The sequence below is a fragment of the Paroedura picta genome, chromosome 4 (genome assembly GCF_049243985.1).
Source record: "Paroedura picta isolate Pp20150507F chromosome 4, Ppicta_v3.0, whole genome shotgun sequence".
NCBI classification, from domain to species: domain Eukaryota; kingdom Metazoa; phylum Chordata; class Lepidosauria; order Squamata; family Gekkonidae; genus Paroedura; species Paroedura picta.
In genome coordinates this window covers 68,347,348-68,366,888 of record NC_135372.1, presented here as the reverse complement: position 1 = coordinate 68,366,888, position 19,541 = coordinate 68,347,348, and the positions used below count along the sequence as shown (strand labels likewise).

Sequence of the window (19,541 nt, the reverse complement as noted above, 5' to 3'; positions counted from 1 at the left end):
TAGGAAATGGAATACTTTCAGTACCTTTGTCTTATGGGAAATTTAACAGCTCCCATGCTGAATGCTTATTTTCCTGTCTTAAGCAATTTGCTCAAGCATTCCTCTCAACTCTCACTGGGGACAGGTGATTGTTGGATGAACTCGGAATGTAGGACACATCTTCATCAAAACAATGATTGCTATAAGGAATTGCTGAGAATCAAGTTTTTAAAGGAGACAACTCATTTTGTTGTAACTGCAATGTATCATTATTTGGTACCCAAATATTGATGCTCTTGCTAGTGCCTTTCTGAATATCAGTCAAATGGAAAGAATGTGATTAATCCTGGCATGGATCCAACCACTCAGTTCTTGCAAGTTAACTGTATTTCTGTTTATGGAGGAAGAAGTAGCAATTTCTATCCCCACTTTCTTCTCTATACTATTCCTGATGGTCCAATAACCACTAGGAACAAAATTTGAAAGAGTACAGGTGACTATGACAGTGGGAGAGGCAGAAAAGTACTCCTTGAAAAGTCCATGGATGCCATTGATAATACATATCTGTCAGTGCCTTGCTTAATGCTTGGATATAATGTCAATAGACATCCAGATTGCATTTGGTGTTCAGGACTTGACATGTTTGTGTGTCTGTTTCATAGAAGTAATGTCTGTTGAATGTAAATGTTTAACATAGAGAATAGTTAGTAAAGTCAATTCTGGAAATGTTTGCTTCTATATTCCATATATTGGTTGTTATTTATGCTAGGTACTGTTTAGCTTTTACATTTCACAGAGTATATAGCAATATTTTCTTCTTATGCTCTTAGCATCTTTATGAGCTACATCACTAGCAGTCAGTGTTTTTAGTAAGTGTGTCCTAAGAAAGGTACAAAGTATGACAGATTGCATCCTTGCACAATTTATGATCCATCAAGATGAAAATAGCCTTCCAGCCACATATGTAGGTCTATTGAAGCATCATTAAGATTGTGATTTTGCTAGCTACTTGGGACTTCAAAAGCAGATGGTTGTAATGAAGCACCTGGAAGACCACAGTAGGTTGCAGAGGATCAGGTCATTTTTCTTTTACTTCCTATTCTTTCCCTAGTGCCATGAAATACTGAAGCCATAGATTGACTATTGCCCTGATTGGATACTGGAATACTTATCTGTGTACACACTGTTGCCTAGGATACCAAAGGATGATATGCATGTATGCCTTTTGCCATATGTACCTTCTAATCTTGTTCTTTATGTACACAAGTACAAACCTGGGCAATATTTGGGAAAACATAAATTTTAGTACTCTTGAATATGTAAAGTTAATGTCCCACAAATCCTATTCAGTTTAGCCTAGACAAGCCCTTGATTAAGGGATATGACAGTTTATCACTGAGACTTGGCTGTTTCATCATAAAATGGCATTTTATCCCTGACATTATTCTCTGGCTTGATCCAAGATGAAATTCACCTCTACCTCTGGTTGCATAGGGAGCTCTGAAGGTAATAACATGACACCCCCACAACCAAGTTTTGCATAAGGCTTTAACATCGGCCAAGAACTAGTCATCAATGAAAGACTTCCGAAAGAAAAAAGAGTTCACAGGGATGCAGTGGAGAGTCTTAATTCAGGCAACTAGATACAAAAACCCATCCTTATTTTGGAAGATGATCACTAAACGTGATAGAACAGAGCCTACCCCACTTGACTCAATCATCCCAGCGGACAGATGGGTTACCTATTTTAAAAGCATGTATGGTGATGTTCCCCTCCATCCTATGCTAACTCCAGATCCTGCTGACCTACCCAAATGGCTTCCCATTTCCCCGAGCGAGATAACTGCCCACATTGAGAGACTAAGGAAAGGGAAAGCCCCCGGGTGGGATGGCATCTCTTCAGAACTTCTTAAAGAATTCAAGGACTGGTGGGCTCCCTATCTAGCATCTGTTTTCACATTCATTGACTCCACTGGAAAGATACCTAGAGACTGGGAAATGGCCGTTGTAATCCCTTTCTTCAAAAAAGGGAAGAGAGATGACCCTGCCAATTATAGGCCAATTAGCTTACTAAGTGTTGTTAGCAAACTGTACACCAGACATCTGCTGGATAAATGTATCTTATGGCTGGAACAGGAAAGGATCATTGTACCCGCGCAAGCAGGGTTTAGGGAGGGCAGAGGTACTCTAGAGCAGTGGTCCCCAACCTTTCTGAGGTTGGGGACCGGCAGGGCATCGGGGCGCGGCCCGCGGCCCGCGCGGGCCACGCCCATGCATCGGGCCCTGCTTCCCTCTCCCCGCCCTCCCGCAGTAAGAAGCTTCCCAGGCCGCAAGCTTGCGGCCTGGGACTTTTTTTACTGCGGGGGGGCGGGGGGCGGGGGGCGGGGAGAGGGAGCCGCGGCCCGGCGTCATGGCCTTCCGGGCCGCGGCCCGCAGGTTGAGGACCACTGCTCTAGAGCACTGTCTAACAATACAACATCTGGTTGAAAAATATTCCTCCCAGAGTGTGACCTCATTATATGCAGCCTTTGTAGATTTCAAGGCGGCATTTGATTCCATCTCAAGACCCAGACTATGGGAGAAACTGGAAGCTTCCACAATTGATAAAAGACTCAGTTTTTTGATACGCTCTCTGTACGAGCAGACCACACTCAGAATCAGATGCAGTAAGAAAGGTCACCTAACAGAGCAGATTAAAACTCATAAAGGGGTCAGACAAGGCTGTTTATTGGCCCCTTTACTCTTTATTTTTTACATCAATGACTTAGAGAGCCACCTTGAGTCCATAGATTGTCACCCACCTAAATAATCAGGGCAGCACATTCCTGCTCTCCTTTATGCTGATGATGTGGCCCTGTCGGTCTGAACAGAGCCCTGGCAGGGCTGGAGAAATACAGTGAGAAAGAAGCCCTGGTAATAAATGATTTAAAAACTAAGGTAATGGCCTTCGGCAATCGCCCCAGAGTTAGGACCTGGCGCTTAGCTGGAAAGAGGTTAGAACAGGTGAAGTCCTTCAAATAGCTGGGAGTTACCTTTCAGGCTTCAGGATCAAGGCACGAACACTGTAGACAGCTTGCGAACATAGGGGAGAGAAGTGCCTTCAATATACTCAAATTCCATTGCTCCAATGGAGCCTATTTTGTTCCAGCAGCACTCAAACTCTTCCAAGCTAAGACAATTGCTCAAATGGCGTACGGGACCTTTTTAGGGCCACCAACCTCTTGCTTTGCCCCACTTGAGCGGGTTCAAACAAAATGTCTTAGAGTGTTACTTCAGGTTCCAAACTGTGTTTTGAACTCATGGATACGCCTAGAGACAGGGTTTCCAAAATTCAAAGCGAAAGCAGTAACTTCATCCATCTCCCTATGGTTAAAGGCACACTGAGCCACAGCTGGTTTACTTCCTTCAGTCCTCTGTGACAATTTTAAATCCCAGTGGCTGTTGGCCACCGAGAGGGAAATTATAAAATTAGGCTTTTCCCCACTTTCACTACTCGGGTTGGGGTACGATCAGGCGAAAATTGTAGTGAAACAAAAGATTGAGGACACAGAGCGTCAAACTGACCTTTCTCGCTCCCCTAGGTATGGTGCACCACCGTGTTCCAGATATATTCAAGCCTCTGCAGACTATCTCTCCTATTTGGAAACAAAATACTATAGGAGAGCATTCACACTAGCTAGATGCTCTGCATTACCTTCTGCCATGAAGGTGGGTCGCTTCAAGAAAACCCCATTAGCTGAAAGACTCTGCCCCTGTAATTCCGGGGAGATAGAGTCAATCGAACACGTCCTCTTAAGGTGCCCTACTTTTAGCTCTGCGAGAAATAAATTCATCCTCCCATTACTCAGGAATTCCTCCACCAGTTCAAACAAAGAAAAAGTAAAATTCCTCCTGTGGAATAGTAGGGGCCATATTATTAAGCAGGTTGCCAAATTTTGTGCGCATGTGCTTAGCACACGGGAAAGACAACCTAAGCTTAAGTGAAGATTTTTAGAGGTATTTACTATGCATTTTTTATAATGTACGCATCAATTATACAATTTTATATATTTTAAATTTTGTACTGGCTCCCTGATTTTGCAATTTTTTACTGTGAAATGTTTTTTCTCGTTATCTGTTTTATCTGGCCACAGTGCTGTATCAAATAAATTTGATTTGATTTGGATTAGTCATCAATGATACAAGCCACTATTCTGCCCTGATACTGTATGTTTCACTCATGAAGAACAAGGTATAATAAATACTAAGCATTTTTGAGATGCTGATTCCCCAAACTAGACTTGGAAATAGAGTAGTAGCTATAAGCCCTCTTCTTTGTCAAGCAGTAGTGTTGCCAACCTTCAGGGGGTATCATGAGATTCCCCCCCTCCTCCGTTATAACAGATTTCCAGATGACAAAGATCAGTTCACCTGGAAAAAATGAAAGTTGGGCTGTATGGCATTATGCCCCTATCCCTGTTCTTCTGAGGTTCCACTCCCAAAATCTCCAGATATTTCCCAATCCAGAGCTTGATCAGCCCGTGCTTCCACGGCTAAATAATACATTGCCTACCCTTTTTTGGATGAAAATCAACATAGACAATATGTGATTTCCCTAGTGGGTCACATCATCGTGTTATTGATAGCTATACCAGATTTCCTGTTGTATCAGTTCTGTGGTTCTTTAGCATCTTAACTGGATCTGTAACAGCCAATGAAAATGATAATGGTCTGCTCTTTGTCAGTATATATTTTGTGCAGTTTGCTGACTTGATTTAGGTTACTTGAGAACAACCTCCAAAATTGTCTCACACTAGTGATAAAGTCAATATGTGTTGACTCTAAAAAAAATGAAATATCCAAGTACTAGCTATAACTCTAGAGCAATGCATATTATGCCACTGGAATTATCTTTCCAGCTGCACTAATTGGATGCCTAATACATACCTGTTTACCAGAACTGTTCACAGAACCATCCCATGAAGGAAAAATGTGGGACTAACAATGCTGACAAGCAAAGAGAATATTTCTCTATTACTTTTGCAAGCAGCTATTTATATTAAAGTAGAAGATAATGTCTTAGCAAGACAACTAGAATCACGAGAGAAGATTTCTCTATTTATGATGGAGGAAAGTGCTGTTAAGTCACAAGTGACTTACAGCAACCAACCCCATGGGATTTTCTTGGGGTTTTCAAGATAAGAGGTAGTTCTCCATTGCCTGCCTCTGTATAGCAAACCTGGATTTTCTTCCTGTTCTCACATCCAAGTCCTAACCATCATTTCTAACCATACTGAAGGTTTTGAGCTGGGCTGCAGGCTGGAGTTTGAGTTGGGGCAAGTTGCCCTGCCTCTTACTGCTCCCGCACAGGAGAGCATTTGGTCTGGTATACCTTGTCCAACCCAGATTTGTGCTCCCACATGGGAGCCGGGGCAGCCAAGTTCCCAGTGTGGAAACTATGATAATGCTTATCTTTCAAGAACTGATGTGATTGAGACTGGGCTGGCAAGGCACTACTTTATTACAGACTAGGATTTCAAAACAAATTTTACCTAGTTCAAACTCATAGCAAGCAAGTCAAAGTCACTTCCAAGACTTCTGTAACTTGCTTTATGCGGGCCTACCCTTGGCTTTGTCCTGGAAATTACAGCTGATCCAAAAGGCGGCTGCTAGGGTCTTGATTAGGACATTTTGGAGGGCTCATATTCAGCTGGTTCTTCATCATCATTGGCTACCAGTCTGTTATTGGATCAAGTTCAAGGTATTGGTATTAACCTTTATGGCTATACATGGCTTGGGACCTACTTATCTGTGGGACCGCCTAGCTCCTTATGCCCCCCCCCCCGCAGGACACTACACTCTGTGGGTATGAATCTGCTGGATGTCCCAGGCCCCCGGGATGTTCGCCTGGTCTTGGCCAGCCTGGTGGAATGAGCTCCCTGAAGAGCTATGGGCCCTGTTGGAATTGTCAGCTTTCCACAGGGCCTGTAAGATGGAGCTCTTCCACCAGGTGTATGGTTGAGGCCAGGGTGAGTCCCGGAGTTTCCATCAGTGGATCCCTCCATGTTGGTACATTTGGATCCTCATTCCCAACAAGAAAGAGCTCTGGCCCTCTATAGTTGGACAGCAGGAGAGAGTGGGGGGTTAGAACTCTTTATCACCATCTTTTAATGCTTAATGTTAATTTTAATGGGTTTTTATAGGTTTTTGTCATTTTATTTTAAACCACTGAGAGTCCAAATGGAATGTGGCAGTATATAAATACAAAAATAAATAAATAAATATTTCTAAAAGTTTTTAATGGTTATTTTATGACATGATAATAATTTCTGAGGAATCATGCTCTGTCATTCTTTCTGTCTGTCTCCCCCCTCCACTACCCTGCTAGTGCCTGCTGCATTCCTGACTGCCTTCCCGCCTGGGCTTTTTGAACATCATTGACCTCCTTCTTCTCTGCCCCCCCCTTAGCAATGGGGGTAGGAAGGGGATCTTTTTTGCTTCTGCCATGTTGTGATGGATTTTAAGTCTTTTAATGGGAGTTTTAATGGGGGTTTTAAGACATTGTGACCCGCCATGAGCCGCTTAGGGAGTGGCGGGAAATAAATTGAAAAAATAAATAAAATAAAAGAAATAAATGATGTCAGATACTGGAACTATATGGGCATAGATGGTCACTTATGTGAAGGTACTTCCTTGTCTTACCTTGCCAAGATAACCCTCCAAAATAATGTTTTTTGGCTTCTTTGAAAGATATCTGGACCTCACGCACCTGGAGGTAAGTGCAAATTCAAGCATCCATGATTCCAGATCATCCACATTGTGCAATAATGTACAGAACTGTTCGATATCTGCAAGATCTCAGAAATGATATCCTTTAAAGTAGAAGTAGGGAGGGAAGACAACGTGGTACTTTAGCCTGATCCTATAAGACCTAAGAAGCCATGGTGGGCAGGTAATTGGAAGGGAGACAACTAAGGAAGATATTGCAAAGGAAGGCAATGGCAAATCACCTCTGGTTCTTACTTGACAGTACTTTACACACACACACACAAAATTAAAGTTGATTTCCCTGAGGACATTCCCACATTCTTGTTATTTTGGCTTGTGTTACTGAATTCCATCACAATTGTCAAGCCATTAATCAACAGCTTTATTACCTGTATACTAACAACATATTGAAAATTATGTCAAATAAGAGAGTTCTGAAAGGTCATCATCTTAATCTTAATTTAAATTATTTTCTGTAATCTAATGTCACTCCTGGTTGATCTTGGTATTTGGTAAAAAGATGTGATTCATAACATATATTTGGAAATCAATGCAACATTTAAAAGTAGAGTTAAAATCTATTTTAGAAAACAAAACAGGAAAGAATTTTCTATTTCGATTCATACCATGGTATATGTGTTGCATTAGTTTTAAAATATAATTTATCAGACATGGTACATTGCATCCTATTGAAATCAATGAGAAATTATTTCAGATTATTTGTTGTGCTTATTTAGAGTTATGAAGTTCTTGGGTTTATCTCTTGATATGCATTACACATGGATACTGATCAACCTAAATACATAGCAGGAAGTTTCTTGGACGGATAAGTATTTTTTAAATTGTCATTTGTATTGAAGCTTCTAATGTTTTGATATATATGAGAATTGTAAAACCTTGAGTGGATAATTCAAGAAGAGTCCTGTATTTAAAGAAATAAGACACACAACAAATATTAGTGATGCTCTATTGTTCTGGTTGCTTTGGAACAGCAGGTGTAGCTTCAGTACCAAAGCAACATGTACTCTAATTCCATTTGTGGTGTTGGATGTACTTGAGGCTTCCACTTGTCATCATATTTATAAGATAGAATTGAAGCATAGAGTTGGAAGGGACCTCCTGGGTCATCTAGTCCAACCCCCTGCACTATGCAGGACACTCAGCCCTATCACTCATCCACTGTAACCTGCCACCATCTTGAACCTTCACAAAAGGAAAGATACCTTTCAGCTTCTACAGCTTCAATATAAATGGAATCTTTGGGGAAATGAAATGTGTCACACACCTGAGCTTTGTCCATCCTAGCTGACTAAATTGACCATTAAAAGATTGGGTCAGTGAGTGGTACAAGAAATCAATGATTCAGGGAGTTGTCTATTCTCATGACATTGTAGGAGACAATGGTGAGATTATCATGAACAAAATCATCCTTGCACTCTATGATTTTTAACAATTATTGGCTAGCATCAATTTTGTCATTTTTAAAAAAGAAAAGTACTCAAGAATATGGAGGCAACTTGACTCCCGAGTATTTATGGATGAGATGAATTCTTGTCATTCTTACAATCCAGCTATGAAACACAAACCACTTGCCCTGGGCAATTGGGGAAAAGCAATAACAAAGTGAACAAAAGTGGGTTACAAGCAAGTGGTGGGGAAGCTGAGAGAAGCACTGTTACCAGTGGGTGAGGCAAGTGACCAGGGGTTGTGGGGTGAGGTGGGCTGAAGTGGAAGGAAGGCTGAGATAAGTGCTGCTTGTGCATGCTGAGCCAAGCAGTCAGTGGGGGAAGCAACAGGAGTGGCAAAGACTGCAGGGAAAAGGAAAGACCCATCCACCAGAAGACCAGCAGTTATAGGAGGATGGATATCCCTTCTTCCAGGGGTTCTTTGTAGGGCCCTGGTTGCCTTATGCTTTATGAGACCTATCATTTCAGAAGACCCTTAGCCTGGCTTCTATTTATGTGCACTTTTCTTATTATCATCCAGTGTTGCTCTGCCTAGGTTTTTGGTGGAACTTATTTACTGTATGTTTGTAATTTTTTAAAAAATTGGTAGCTGAGATATTGGAAAGCCACACTGAGGTCTTAAACATAAAATATTTTGGCAGAAGAATGGTTTGCTTAAAATAAATGAAATAGTGTTTCTACTCCAGTTAATTTTGATGAGTAATTTCATGTACCTGTTCTCTTGTCAGAGCATGCTCGCATGAGAGTTTTGTCCATTAATGGGCACTTGAGAGGACAGGATTATGAAGAAAGTCTTTAATTGTAGCTCCCAGATTTTCTATGAAAGTAGTGCTTCGCACTTTTGGGAAGCGTTGGTTTGAGTATCTGTAGGTAGTATAAAGTTTGCTTCTGTAATGCAAGAAAATAAGGGGAAGGAGGCCACATTATTTGATTTATTTTCTTGCTTTATCTCCAAAGGGGAGACAAAAGAATTGACATTGTTTTCCTCCCTCTGAGGTAGATTAGGGCAGAGTCTGCACTTACTTTCTTTATTCCATTGTCAATCCTGTTGAATTCAGATCGCTTTGAACTCGGGTCTTCCTCTCCCCCCTCCTCCCCATTGAAACAGGAAAGTCTTCTGCACGTGGTTAGGGAGGCTCAGAAGGTGGTGGAGGGAGCCTCTTTCTTTTCTTGAAGCCTCTTTCTTTCTTTTCTTGAAGGGGGGGGGGGAGAGAAGCCAAGCAGGGAGCCTCTTTCTTTTCTTGGAGGGGGAGAGGATCGAAAAAGGCAGAGGAGGGAGGAAAAATCCAGGACCGACAGAAGTTGAGAGAAGTTAGGGGCTTCTCCTTTAAGGCAAGCGTGTCACATGACCAGGTGTAGCCTATCAGAGGTTCTCTACCACAGAGCTTTCTTTATTCAGGATTAACAGCAGTCTGAGATATTGCACAATAAAGGTAGAGTCACTCCAGATCAGTCCTTCTTGCTGCAGAAGGAAAATTTAAATCACCCAAAATCCAAACGGAAATCGCATTCTGTGTAGAGGGCAGGGACTGAATCGATCTGGGGTTGGAATAAAAGCTCCGTGCAGTTTACACCTAGGTTAAGAGGAAGAGCTGGGGAGGAGGGAGCTATCCCGGGATTTATGAACTGGAGGGTTAATGAAAGGCACTGTGGAGGTCCCACCTAGTGAAAGGCAATGTGTAGATCCACCTGGTAGTACCATAGTATGGATGCAATTGGGATAGGTGATCTAATGACTGGGATAGGGGAGGAATGTTGTTTCTGCCATCTATTGGAGTTTTAGATTGTACTGTTATTTTATTGGGGATTAACTGAAGGTTTTTTTATGGAAATTGTTGTATTTTATTCTTTTATCCTGTTGTAAGCCAACTCAGGCCAACTGTGTTTGTAGGAGTGGGATATAAATTAAATTATAAATAAATAAAGAGTATGTTAGTAGCTCATGGTCACTGAGTACTGTGTGCAGTGCGATGGAGGAGCAGCAGTGTACCATATGGGTGGTGGTGGAATGAGACAGCTGCAGTAGTGTGCGATGCGGCAGCCGCACACCAGAGCTCTTCCCAGGCTGAGCCTGAGGAAGTTAAATCCTGCCTGCCGTGACCTTTGTTCCGAAGCAGCTGACTCAGCATCAAAGCAGGGTGCTCCAGCTCCGGCTTCTCTCGTGGGAGGTGGTTCGAACTGCCCCAAACCAATCTGTCACCGGAGCAGCCTTGATCCGTCCCTGAGGCAGTTGCTTCGAGGTCAGAGCACACAATCCTAATCACACACCCTTTTTTATTTATTTATCCATGATTCTGTGATAGAGTTCTGTAAAATTTAACTCCGAATTCTTAGTTATTTTCTTTTGCAGTGTTTAGCTGGTACTAATAAAGATAATTATCATAGCACTCCCTTGTTTAGATTTTAACATAGTTTGTTCCCCAGCCCTTATCCCTCACACTAATATAAATGAGAAGATTTGATGATATTTCTAATGAGTCAACATAGACTTAGAACATGCAGGAATCCATTCCATATGCAGAAATACTCTTGATGTGATTATCATATTTCTAGTACTTTTACACCCTTAATTTGCATTGCTGCATTCATTTATTTATTTAAAGTTTATCAAATATTTATTAAAAATTAAGAGCCAGTGAATTCTGGTCTACATCCTGAAAAACATGAAGGCACTAGCATGTAGAAGAACAAGTTAAGTCTTTCTTTTTTTCCTGGCAAGCCTTGAACACTGCACAAAAGCATCCTTCAGTGGCATTCGAACTGCATGCTGTCTTTTTGATAGTGTAGTTGTTGTGCATTCCACAAGCTTTCTCCCAACATGGATGAAAAGGAAAGATGTTGGAAATACTGACCTATAATTGTGTTCGTTTCCCAGCAGGATGTGCCTTCTCACTATCAGCTGTTATTGGCTTCAGTGAATGAACCGAATAGACATTTTTGGATTCTGTTCAAGCAGCACCATCAGTTGCACTGAATATTTGCCAGCATAAAGAATGGGCTATAATTAAATGTGAAGTCTCCAGTGATATAAAAGCTAGCAGGTTACCTAAAGTAAAAAACAAGTTGCATTACTTAAAATTATATGTGTACCTGATTACCTTTCTGGATTGGGATTCTAACAATGAGTGATAAGCTGTTTATTATGCCAGAATATGTAACAATTGTTTTATTGTAAACTAGATTTCAAGCCCATTTTATATTGTCATAAAATGGGTGCTAGACAGCTCCCCCCTGAGAACGGCGAACGACGTTCTCTCGCCCCGCGGAGCGCCCTCGCTGCCGCGAGGGCGCTCCGGAGACCGAGAGAAGGCCGGCTCCCACCACCGCCACCCTCCCCAAACGGTGATGGGCGTTCACTCGGCCTCCCACCACCCCCTCCCTCCCCAAACGGCGATGGGCGTTCTCTCGGCCTCCGGAGCGCCCTCGCTGCCGCGAGGGCGCTCCGGAGGCCGAGAGAAAGCCGGCTCCCACCACCCCCACTCTCCGCAAAGGGCGAACGGCCCCCGAAGCTCTCCCCAGCCTTCTGTCGGCCGGCGGAGCAGCCTCGCGGCCTCTACGATGCCGCAAAGCCGCTCTGCCGGCCGGGAGAAGGCGGCGCGGGCGACCGCTCACCTGTCGCTGTGCGGGTGAAGCAGGGAATGGGGAGCCGCGCTTCGCGCGGCTCCCCATTGCCTGCTTCGGGCGGGATGGACACTCGGAGGGGCCAATCAGGAGCCGCTTCGCGGCTCCTGATTGGCCCCTCCGAGTTTTTATCCCGGACCGGTCCCGCCCTAAGTCCTCCCCACTACCCCTTACTCTTTTATTCAGTCCATGGCGCCCGTGGCGCCACAGGCTGTGTACAGACTAGGTGAACTAGGACCATTTCGGAATAGTTCAAAGGAAGTGTGGATTTTCCAACCTGCTAATGAGACCTTTACATTTATGGCCATATTAGTTCCTTTTCCACATGGTGAAAAACAAAAAGACAGGTGATGAATTCATTAGTGAAGTTAAAAGGCCACAACATAAAATTCTAGCTTTTTGTGTTTTTCATATATCATAGTGAAGTATGCAAATATATTTAGTGTTTTCTGTAAATAAATGATCATAATTCATTTTTGAAGTACTATAGTAATTTCATACTAAATGATCTAATTTTATTGTTCTCGGAGCTGGGTTTTCATATATTAAATGAGGATACAGAATAGAAAGATTATTTCGATACCTAAGATATAACTATTGTGATCCAAGGCCTTGAGCACAGTATGGTTGACCTTTCTTGTTTCAGAAAATTAGTATTATGATGATTAGTAAAAAAATTAATGTTTGCAGTCCAGTGGACTGAGAATTAACATGACAGGGAGATAAAGCCTCTTAGACAAGCAAAATCAACATAGTAATGGTCAGCATCTTCTTTTCTGCTGGTAACATTTTTATCAATGAAGCACTGGAGTTTTGCTGTGTATATATGCACAGTGGAGTGAGTGAACTTAATTAAAGCCTACATTCTCTAATTAAAATTGTTTCTAAATAATTTGACCAAAGTATTCATTAAGAAGTAATTGTTGTGTGGATGTTTTTGGTGTGTGAATAAAGGTGCTATCCACATAGGTATGACATTCTGATTATCTGTTCAGCTGTGTACATACCAGATGATTTCTTCCCATGAATCTAAAACTCCTGTGCACGTACAAAAAGCTGTGTATGGACTATGAGAATTCAAAATAGATTACAGCTATCAGGCCTTTTGTTACTGTAGCACAATCTGCGGCACTTGCTCCCAAACAGACATGACAGAAAGCAGGTTACAATACTTTCTTTCAAGCATACATGCTCTTTCCCCAGCCTGCAGCTTTAGCCCTTCTTAGGCTGTCTTCAGTTTCCTCCCAGAAAAGGATAAATAATTGCACACTGTTGGTCATTCTCAAGAGACTTCTTGAGTGGAATGTGAGTTTCCAGGTAATCAGACTTAATGAGACTTTGCCTCAGCTGGGGCTCTGATTGATATGGTATATGAGAGCAATGCTGCCTCACTAAGAAGAGACAAAGCTAAATTTACATGTACAGTTGGGGGGTTCTTTGCTTTAAACAGCCCTCTTTTTTATTTTTGTACTGGAAAGTTTAAAGCAGTGGTTCTCAACCTTCCTAATGCCGTGACCCTCTACTACAGTTCCTCACGTTGTGGTGACCCCCAACACTAAAATTATGCAAGTGTTCTTTCACAGAAATTAAACCGAAATTGACCAATGAAGATCCGTTGTTCATGATTGTATATAAATTGCTTCCCCCCCCCCCAGGTTTCTCAATTCAGTTCTGCCTCTTGTCTCACCATCAAAATCTCACTCTTTTCCACTACTCCAGACAGACGCTCTATCTCAATGTACCCTGCAAGGCTGTTGTGTGGATGGCGCCCCTCCAGCCAAGCTGCTTGCCCTAGTGTGACCCTGTGAAAGGGTCATTCGACCCCCCCCCCAAAGGGGTCCCGACCCCCAGGTTGAGAACCACTGGTTTAAAGACAACTGGTTTTTCCTCCTGTGGTCCTCCAGATGTTCATGAACTACAATTCCCATGAGACCCTGCCAGCATTGACTACCCCTGCTCTAGATTACAGATGCCGCAAAACTGTTATTGACAAATCTGGATCACCCAATGTTTGACATTTAATAGCCATGATGCCTTAGAACAAATCTTTGCAGGAGGAGAAATGAAAGAAGAAGGTTACACGGTTACATGCTTCAAATTGCTTCACTGGGTTTTGCCAAATTGTCTCCAGATATGGTGCTGTCTCTTCAAAAACAAAAACAAAAAACCCCAAAGCATTCTTTTCCGGTTGACTTGGAAAACTGATTCCCCAAGGGTGAAAGATCTGGCAATTCCAGTTTGAACTAGTACTGCACTTATGATAGCTTTACCTCAGTGTTTCTCTGCAAACTTGAGTTCAAGTACTGCAGTTTAATATGCCTTCTAAATTACATTAGAGGAGTCTTAATACATAATTATAATTAATTCACTGTACATGTTGGTAGCATGGGGATTGCACAGGAATAGTTGTTTCAAATGTGCGTAATATTCATTGTCGGGATTCCAGCCTATGCTTCACAAAAATTAAGTAGTTGCCTGCTATGTGACTTATCTCCACTATTCCCTTCTGGTACTTGACAAGCATGTCTGTTGACAGCACGTGTATCCAAGCAAAGAGCAATGACTGTTTCTACTTGACTGATGGACCTACATTATATCCACGACATCACATGAAGCACATAATATATTGCATATCTATGTAAGATGTAATGTTTTCCAGTCTAAAAAATAATCAGCTTTTTTCCTCTCCAGAAACAGTCTGTATGAAACATTCACAATGCTACATTAGGGCTTTGACCCTGAAGTAATTGAGTTCTGCCTGAATAAGTAATGAAAGGCCATGGTCTTTTTTCAGTGCCAGAGTATGTATGTGATTTTTTTTAAAGAAACCAAAGTATTTGGGGGGAGTTGAACCAAAATCTATCTAATGACAACTCAAAAGAAATTAAAGAATGCCTTTTGTGCTTACAGTGATATCAAGTAATTATCTCCATCTAGGATGAAATGCAGGTCAAGCCTTATGCTTTCTGCTTTGTTGAACATACTAATGCAGTGCTGTGTTTAAAAGGGATGAGAGGGAAAATATAATCTGTAGTAAAAGCAAAAATTATATTTACAAAAATTGCTGTTGCAAGATTGGTTCTTTTGGCTCTGCAATGTTTCTAAGGAATATTTGAAGACTGAAGTTAGTCCCAACCTGTTTGGTTAGGCATGCATCAGGGAAAGTTTTGCCACCTGCCCATTTTAACAAATGCAACTATGATGCTTCTACTGCCCTGATTGAAATAATTTAATTTAGCTAGACCCCCCCCCCGCCATCATAGTACTGAATACTTGTGTCATAACTGTACAATTTGGAGATGTGAATTTCTTGTAGTCAACATACAGATTTACAGCAGCTGTTTAAAAACAAACATGAGCCTATTGTGGAGGTCTTCTAATATTGCATTGTGGATATTGGGACAAATCCCTCTGAAACCAGCCTGCTTGCAGGATAGCACACAACCTCAAAGCCACTTGGAAAAATAAAACAATTGTTAATCTGCCTAGTATTGGATTTCTAGCCTGGGAAGGAATACATTGATAAATTATTTGTAATCCATTTTGATTTTGAAATGTCTTTGAATACTAACTTAATCTTTAAAAATAATACTAATTTAATCTGTATGCATTTAGTCTTTTTCATCATAGATCTTTAAATTCAAAAATAAAACAGAGTTGTGCAGTGGAGCCAAGAGTTGCATCAATTTAACTCCTCTGACTGGTTCAGTTGGGGTCAGGACTACTCTTTTATCCACAAGCAGTCTTATAAAACAGTAATAGAACTGTGAATACTGGTGTGCTTCCCATGGTGTTTTGTACAGGCAGCTAGGAACCAAAAAAAAAGCAGTGTCTCTCTCTCTAGAGACAGTCACAGTATAGGAGACTTGGCTTGTCACAGGGGACAACAGTCTTATCTGGAGAACATCTTTGATCTAAATCTGTTTCTGACAAGTGTCTCCTTTTTGGACGTCTTTCAAAAATATTTATTTGTACACCAAAACTGCTTTGAAGGTGCATATAATTTGGTTGAAATTTCACAACAGATAAATTGTAATGATAGTGCCATCATAACATTGACAAATCAATGTTTGTCCATATAGGATCACTGCAAAAGAGACTGAATATGCTGATGCCAGCAATTAACAATTTGTAAAGCTGTCTGTCCCCAGGTCCTCATGTTATTTTGGAAATACTTCTATGCCAGTTTAAGGCCATTTAATATATAAAAGATCTGAGCTGAAGGTTCCTCCGGTTTATTTGTATCCTTGGAAATACCAGTTTGGGGGATGGGACCATTCATTAATCCTTTAAAAAATGGCTGTTCATAACTCTTTATCATGACTTTTTCACTCCCTGCTGCTGATTTTTTTTGGCATTTTGTTATCAGTTGAATGAATCCTTGAGCCATCAAATCAGAAATCGCATACTGGATATAGTGCCATAATTCTACATAGCCATAAGATGGCTGTGCACTAACACAGACCCATTTAAAGTAAGGACAGAGCAGGGATCTTAAAATCAATCACATTTACAGCCTAAGTACTATGAAGAGGTGGCTGCACAGAAGCGTCTGGTAACTTTTTTGTGGCCACCAAACTATATTAGGGAGAAATCTTGAATTGAGCTGACTTCCAGCAAGAACCAAGCTGAACTGGATGCAAAAAGTGAAATTGCTTTCAATAAAAGGCTGAAATATAGCACATCCTAATATGTTGAACAGGGAGGGCCCATACAGTACACAAACCACTTGTTGAAATTGCCAAAAATGATTAAAAGGGCAAAGTTTTAGCTTCATTAAGATCTGTACAAAGTGAGCCCTTTTCAGTTTAGCACTAAAGGGTTCAGTCCAGTTATCAGTTATTGATTTTTCTTGCTTTCCCTTCTCTTCAGCAGTCCCTTCTAACTTTGGGAACTTGACTCTTGGAATCGTTGAACCTACATGAAGTAATAGCTTCATAAATTGGTGGGCTAAAATAAGGAGGGAAGAGGGATTTCATTTGAAAAAAGTTGTACCATTTGGATTTTGGGAAGGAGTTCCATATTGGTATTCCAGAATATTGGTGTTGTTCTCCCCACCACCCAGAAATTTCTGGATTCATTATTTCCTATAAAGGAATATATTTGAGAGACTGGAATGGGTGTTTTTGAAACAAATGCCACTAAAACCACAATAAATCTACTCCTGATTGTCCCCTAAAGCCTCTCAACATTCAATTGAACTGGATCAAGGAGTCCAGTTCTACAGGCCCCTGAACAAGATGTCCCCATTCATTCTGCTCATCTCTTTTGTTATCTATGGGACAAATTCCATGAATTCTCCAAGGCAAACAAGCTAATAGCCAAGTACAGAAGAGCAACTAGTAGCCTCAAAATGCTCGCGGAACCAACAAGCTCAACAGAATCAACATCAAACCAGAGAATCGCAGCAGACTCACAGACCAATGTTGCAAGCTTCACACAATCAGTGCCAAACCAAAGCATCTAGGCCAAATCAACTGAAGCAAGGAACACTGTTGCATGCCCAGCAGAAACAATGTCAAGTATAACATGGAACAAATGTGACAAGCCTAACAACTAATATCAAATCAGAGAATCGATGGCAAAACAGCTAAATCATGGACACTTATAGGTCCAACAGAACCAATGACCAAGGCCAGTGTGGTAAGCCCTAAACAATACATGTAAAACCAGAGAATCCAGGCCAGACCAATCTCGCAAGTTAGGCAGACCTCAGTCCAGAATTGGGGGGTGGGGGGGTTCACCTGATTTCTCCTCTCTGTGTCTTCTGCAGCCTATACCATGACTGGCTCACAGGAGGAATCCCTTCATCATCAACACTCCTGTTCCCCTTCCCTATTCTTCAAGGCCAATCTTGGGCCTTTTTTGAAGGCAGGGACAGGTTGACATGCTCATATATGGTCATATCACCCGATAAACATTTAACAAATTTTAAAATATATATGTATAATTAACTCCCACCCATTTGGGAAACTCTTCCAGGGCCATCAAGAAACCCCAGGTTTTCAACAAAACCCTGGTTGAGAAAGCTTGGTTTAACCTGCTGCCTTTGATAGGGTATCCTCATCATGCTGAACACTAACCTCGAATTGCTTTTCTCCACCAAACCAAACCACCTAATTTATTTATTTATTTTTCTAAAACTACAGCTTGGCTTGATTAAATTTAATTATTTTTAATCTGCTTCTTATTGTATAGCTTAAAACCCAACAACATAGTTTACTGTATTTTACTTATTTTTTCCCCCAGCCTATAAACAAAGCCTATTTGTCTCCCCAAAAGTAAGCTACTCGTCCTCTCTGAAAACCTGACTGTGGGGGAAGGAGGATTCAAAGGTCAGCCTAAACTTATTTTTAACAACTTGATTACAATTGTTATAAAGCCCAGTTCACCCTAAGCAATTTTTAACACTTAGCTAAAAATATTTGTAAACAGCTGGCTTAATATTTGGGAAGTCTAATACAAGCCTAATTGTTTTGTGGAAAGGGCCTGAACCTGAAGCCGACATTGACTTTTTAAAATACCTTAGTGCTCACTTACTGATAACTGGTATCAAAACCTATGCAGAAAATTCTTTCAAAACAATTAAAATTTTCAAATTCAACAGAAACACCCCCAATTGCCATTAACTTCTCCTAAAAAAAGAACAGCTTAGAAAGATGGAATAATTATAAAACTAGAAAAATGCCAAAAGATAATTTTTTTAAAAGGTTACAAGTTGGAACCCCTCAGTCCAGCACAAATCCATTAAAAATTAAAACTTAGAATAGTTTAAAATACTGAAACAAGCAAAGAGAAGAGAATCCAGGGGGGGATATCTTAAATCATTTCAGAAAAAGCACAAAAGAACACCAACAGAAAGCCACCACACAAAAAATAAAACAGCAGAAAAACACTTGAAATAATATTTAAAATACTTTAAAACAAAGGGGTAAACCAGTCACAGCACAAAAAAAGACAGGAGTCTTCCCAGACATGCACCAGAATTAATTCAATGCTCAGGGACACTTGCATAACCAAGGCACACCAGCACTCAAAAAAAATCTCATTCTGAAATTAAGTCTGGCTAATGCCAGTCTTGCTTTCTGACTTCTTGCTCATGCCCAAAGATCTATGGCCCATGAAAGAATTATGATTAACCAGATATTTCTAGTGTTCTTCCTAATATAGGATACCATTTTCCTGGGATGGCCACCTCTTTCCCATTGTTTCAGAAACCTGTAAAATGGGGGTCAGCCTTGAGATCATTAAAACACCAGCCCCAGACATTCCCAAATATTCCTGGAAATATTCAGGACCCGGACACCAGCACTGCCAATAATCCTAGATTTTAATCTCATCATTCTCATAACAAATGCGAGATAGACTGAGTGTGTGTGACTGGCCTAAACCAGTAAACTTCACAGCACAGTCAGGATTTAAATCTAGGTTTCTTAGTTGCTGTCTGATAACATCACATCTGATATATGGCTAATTTACACCATTCTAAATTGGCATGTGGTCAACTATGTGAACCTAATACACTTTTGTGAGTCTTGTACAAACATGTAAGGTGGGTCCCATCCTAGGCATATAGTCTCAGGAGCTGCAAAATAGTTTTTTTGAATGACAAGAGAGCATGCCATTAGATCACTGCCTTTTAGATTACAAAATTATATATAGCCAAAGTTGTCAATATTACTTGCAAGTTCACACTGAATCAATAAAGTAACAAAGCATGACCTGCAA

The 19,541-nt window shown here is 41.0% G+C and overlaps 1 protein-coding gene and 1 long non-coding RNA gene across 2 annotated transcripts in view; one reads left to right on the top strand and one right to left on the bottom strand.

Moving 5' to 3' along the window:
• The window catches only part of ST6GALNAC5 (ST6 N-acetylgalactosaminide alpha-2,6-sialyltransferase 5), a 108,571-nt gene that overhangs the window by 19,384 nt on the left and 69,646 nt on the right, over positions 1 to 19,541 (top strand). The window lies entirely within an intron of this gene.
• Positions 1 to 19,541, bottom strand: part of LOC143836807 (uncharacterized) — a 37,886-nt gene that overhangs the window by 17,136 nt on the left and 1,209 nt on the right. Inside the window, exon 2 of the long non-coding RNA XR_013230755.1 lies at positions 11,045 to 11,238. This is a non-coding gene — a long non-coding RNA (uncharacterized LOC143836807). The remainder of the gene's footprint in view (positions 1 to 11,044; positions 11,239 to 19,541) is intronic.